At 37.5% G+C, this 5,208-nt stretch overlaps 1 long non-coding RNA gene across 5 annotated transcripts; it reads left to right on the top strand.

Annotated features, from left to right (window-relative positions):
• LOC123899511 lies at positions 1 to 3,308 on the top strand. 5 transcript variants are annotated; one of them, XR_006805651.1, is made up of 5 exons: positions 1 to 378; positions 1,702 to 1,779; positions 1,936 to 2,375; positions 2,490 to 2,620; positions 2,995 to 3,308. It is a non-coding gene; the product is annotated as an uncharacterized LOC123899511 (long non-coding RNA). The 5 variants fall into 5 exon arrangements; XR_006805650.1 differs by having other exon boundaries at positions 2,989 to 3,308; XR_006805648.1 differs by having other exon boundaries at positions 2,896 to 3,308.
• The last annotated feature ends 1,900 nt before the right edge of the window (positions 3,309 to 5,208 follow it).

The following is a 5,208-nucleotide window of genomic DNA, read 5'->3' as shown; positions in this document are numbered from 1 at the left end:
TATTTCTCTCTTTTATTTCATTTCACTTACAAACTCACTCACAAGAGAAAAAAAAACTCTGAACAAAGCGTCTCACTCACAAACTCACAAAACCCTAACTCGATGAACCAACAACTCACAAAATCCCTAAATGTCACATAACTCACTCACGAATCACTCGACCTCGCCGGTATCACTCACTAACCGACCGAAATCCACCGAAACCCCTCACCGTTGACTGAATCACTCACCACTCACCTTTCCCTTACCTCACCGGAGATCTCAAACTTCACTGGTTTCTCAATCGTATCCTCTTTCCCTTTCTCAAACGTCACCTGTCTCTTCTTCAAGCACCCACTGTAATTGGAGAAAAAGAATATTGGGTACATCGTGGGAGAGGTTTGTTGACAGACACCTATTTATGTTTCCTGATTTTTTTAATCTATTTGATTTGTGAAATTTTGTTGATTGAAATTATTTGAATCTATTTTCAAAGTGGTAACATGTTGATTTGTGATTGTTGTTTTTTGTTGATTTCATTTTTGTTGACTGAAGCACCCACATCTTTTGATTTCTGATTAATATTATTTGTATACATAAGACAATATTTTTGTTGTCTTTTCATTATACATAACAATTAATTAAATAAATGAATCTTTTGTTTAATGGTTATTGTTGGAAGATGATGGCTCAAAGCTAATAGCTCCTTAGAAAGAATAGGTAATTGGGTTAAAAATTGGTTTTGCATATGATCTGTCCTGAAGGAAACTAGGGGAATATTGCACAAACTGAGTTGTTTTGGAATAAGCTTAATTATGCAAGAATTATGTTTGTCAAGAAAGGTTGCTTGAAAAATATTAAGGCTCTTTTGTTCATATGTTTTGTAGTGTTGTAACTTTAAAAGTGTTGTTGTGTGACTTTAGAAGTAAATTTGGAGATTGGACTGAATTTTTTTAATATTCCAGCTCAATCTTCTTGAATGGAAGCGTTGAAATTTAATGTTTTTTTTTCTCTTTGAGACATGATACAGACTTGTAACTGAGAGTAGTGTTTAGCAGCAATAATGTTGTTTAGCTACTATATTGTGTATTAGGGGGTTGCAAGGAATATAGAATTGGTTATTGTTTAGCTACTATTTCTTTCTGCAATATCACATAGTATTACTAGTAGAAATGAACTAATAATATCATTCTACACTGAAAGTGGATTTATCAGAATTTTTTATTAGATTTGTTCAGTTTTGATGTACTTTGGTTATGTGTATTCTAATATGATGATCAAAGTTTCCACTCCTTGTACTCGTTTATTTTTTTAATTATAAAATCCCTCTTAAAACTACTATAGATTCATTGCATACACTTAAAAGTCTATCAGATTGTGGAAAGAGACTCGAGTGTAAAATTTCCCAGTTTTACTTCAGAATTATCAGTGCATAATAGAATGTAAAGAGAGAGTATCTCTAATAGTGCAGAATTTCACGAATATTTCGTAGTTTTACTTAAGTAAAATTTTATCAGTGTAAAAAATTGGACCTTTTGTTCATTATCAGTGCAGAATTTTTACTTGTTTGTTTGGTCAATAGTTAAGTGCCTATTTATAGCAATTTACATTCACTTCTACATAGTAATTCTTCAACCACGTTTTCATTTATGTGCAATTTACATTATAACATTTGTTGGTTAAGTAATGAATTTTTTATCTTATTTTTTACTGGTTATCAAGTAGAAAAGCAATAGGAAAAGGAAGCCAATTTCGTTATAGCATTTGCAAAAAAGTGAGCAGGAGATACCATAGTTGAAGGTAGGTAGTATTATTATTCTACTCTTCTTTCTCCACCCTTTTTTACTTGTTTTTCTCTCCAATTTATAGGCCTTGAATTTTGTCGTTGATGAATTCATATGAAACGATTTATTTTTACTTAATTTTGTTCTAACCTTTTGTATTTTATGACAAAAGTTGACTAACAGTTGACCACCGGGAAAACTTAGTGATCAGCGGAATCGCATTTGTCACAAGAAGTCAACCACTGAGTCATTTGTTCATATTGCAGCACTGACTCAGCCTGAAGCACCAGCTAAGCTTGCAGCACCTTCTCAGAAGTCTACCACCGAGTCATTTGTTCATACTGAAGCATCGGCTAAGCCTGCATCATTGGCTCAGCCTGCAGCATCGGCCCATAGTTCTACCCCTGAAGTATTCATGTTTATGCCAACTCCAGGAATGGGCGTTCGAACAATGGTTGGCACTTCACAATGCGCCTCACGTGAGGCTCTGATAGAGGAGAATAATGTGCAATAAATATCCGATGAGGAGATGGTGGGTCAAGGGAATGTTCCTCCTTTTGTGCATATGACTGATGAAAATGGGAAGATCATTATACGACCTTTGGGTAAAGGGTAAGTTACATATATGATTATATATCTAGTATTACTACATGATGCATTTTTATTTTTAAGTGTGCAATTATTTCATGACTGATTGATAAATCTGATTCTTTCAATACTTTGCAGGCTCTGGTGAAGTGGCAAAGGCCATAAATTACGCAATACGAAAGACGTTTTATATGCCTATCTATAATTGGAGTCTATTTGACAAAGAGGAACACAGAGACACTTTAAAAGAATGGTTTATTTTTTTTTGGGTAAGTATTTGACAAATTGAAATTATTTGTAGGGTAAGCTTTTGCTTTTATATGTATGATTGTAGTGGTGTAGTTTCTTTGCTTCATTCCCGAATAACTTCACCCTTCTTCTGCTTTGTGTACTCATTCTCTTATGGATTTTGCTTTTCACATTTGTCCAACTTATTACTAATTTATTCATAGTTGTTTATGTTTTTCTTAATTTAGATATGTGCTGTGGTAGTACAGTTTTTTTGAGAAATTAATTATTGATATGCTAATTTTTTCAATTGTAGTCCAATAATCTTGAAAAGGATTTGTTCCCTGATGAGTTGTTATAAACACATAAGAGGAAATCTGACATTTTGCTAATACTCTTCATTGTTCAGGTTCAGATTCAAGCTTATTGCAATGAAAAAGTCAAGACTTTCATAATGTATATATAAGAACCGGAGAATATATGTTACAAGGTATTTGTTTTTATAGAGAGCTAGTTGGTGTACATCAATTACACTAAATCTTGCTTACCATATATTGTAATTTTATTAAGCTTTTTATTCATGATGATTATGTGTACGTTGTATTAAAGTATGGCTTCAACTTACTTTTAAGATTGAACAAGTTTGAACATAGTCAACTGACATCAATTTTGCTGTGCTAGTAGTACCTTGTTATTTTTAGTTTCTTACTAAAAAATTTATTACTCTAAGTCTCTAACTATGCATTATGACTTTTTGTGGTGGATTTGATTTGATGTGTGATTCCTATATTGTTGTATTAGATGCAATAATGATTATCAGGTGTAGTTTTTTATAATTTTTTTTAAAATAATTATGCTGTTTAGCGTCGGATTGATCCGACTCTACGAAATTTGTTGACTTTTCATATGTTGACTTTAGAGTCGGCCTGACCGAGGCTACATAATTTTGTTGACTTTTCAGAAATGGATATAATAAGCGTCGGATACTAATAGAGTCAGGCTTTGAATCGGCTAAGCCGACTCTAACATAGAGTCGGATGGTAGTTTTCCGACGCTATGATTTAGCTTCAAGCGTTTTAGCTTCAACCCCGACCCCGACGCTAATCCGACTCTAAAAGAGTGTTAGCGTCGGTTTTTAGCCCTTTAGAGTTGGCTTTCATCCGACGCTAAAAACAGCTTTTCTAGTAGTGACAGGCCATATCTCTTAGCAATGTGGGACTAAATCCACCCCTTCACACCCAACACAATGAAGGTGTTGGAGGCTGCAATGAAGGCAACTCAAATGCCGCAATTAGGCAGATGGGGGCGGACTGCAATGAAGGCGGAATATCTAACACACCCCCTCACGCTCAGGCCCAATGGGCCTGAAGCGTGGATGATGCGGGAAGCCCAACAATAGATCTAGGATAGGGTCTGATACAATGTCAAATTTTATATTGGGCTTAACTCATCCTCACAAAATCGGCTTGTAAGGTGAGGGTTGCCAAAACTATATAAACGCTAACAGGCCATATCTCTTAGCAATGTGGGACTAAATCCACCCCTTCACACCCAACACAATGAAGGTGTTGGAGGCTGCAATGAAGGCAGCTCAAATGCCGCAATTAGGCAGATGGGGGCGGATCGCAATGAAGGCGGAATATCCAACACACCCCTCACGCTGCCTGAAGCGTGGACGATGCGGGAAGCCCAACAATAGATCTAGGATAGGCTCTGATACCATGTCAAATTTTATATTGGGCCTAACTCATCCTCACAAAACCGGCTTGTAAGGTGATGGTTACCAAAGCTATATAAACGCTACACAGGCCATATCTCTTAGCAATGTGGGACTAAATCCACCCCTTCACACCCAACACAATGAAGGTGTTGGAGGCTGCAATGAAGGCAGCTCAAATGCCGCAATTAGGCAGATGGGGGCGGACCGCAATGAAGGCGGAATATCCAACACACCCCCTCACGCTCAGGCCCAATGGGCCTGAAGCGTGGACGATGCGGGAAGCCCAACAATAGATCTAGGATAGGCTCAGATACCATGTCAAATTTTATATTGGGCCTAACTCATCCTCACAAAACCGGCTTGTAAGGTGAGGGTTGCCAAAGCTATATAAACGCTACACAGGCCATATCTCTTAGCAATGTGGGACTAAATCCACCCCTTCACACCCAACACAATGAAGGTGTTGGAGGCTGCAATGAAGGCAACTCAAATGCCGCAATTAGGCAGATGGGGGCGGACCGCAATGAAGGCGGAATATCCAACACACCCCCTCACGCTCAGGCCCAATGGGCCTGAAGCGTGGACGATGCGGGAAGCCCAACAATAGATCTAGGATAGGCTCAGATACCATGTCAAATTTTATATTGGGCCTAACTCATCCTCACAAAACCGGCTTGTAAGGTGAGGGTTGCCAAAGCTATATAAACGCTACACAGGCCATATCTCTTAGCAATGTGGGACTAAATCCACCCCTTCACACCCAACACAATGAAGGTGTTGGAGGCTGCAATGAAGGCAACTCAAATGCCGCAATTAGGCAGATGGGGGCGGACCGCAATGAAGGCGGAATATCCAACAAACAAAAAATATTATTTTAAATATAAGTAAAGGACGATTTTCTATATTTGT

Source organism: Trifolium pratense, linkage group LG7, assembly GCF_020283565.1.
Source record: "Trifolium pratense cultivar HEN17-A07 linkage group LG7, ARS_RC_1.1, whole genome shotgun sequence".
Taxonomy (NCBI): Eukaryota; Viridiplantae; Streptophyta; class Magnoliopsida; order Fabales; family Fabaceae; genus Trifolium; species Trifolium pratense.
Note: the sequence above shows the minus strand (reverse complement) of the source record. Positions and strands in the feature narration are given on the sequence as shown.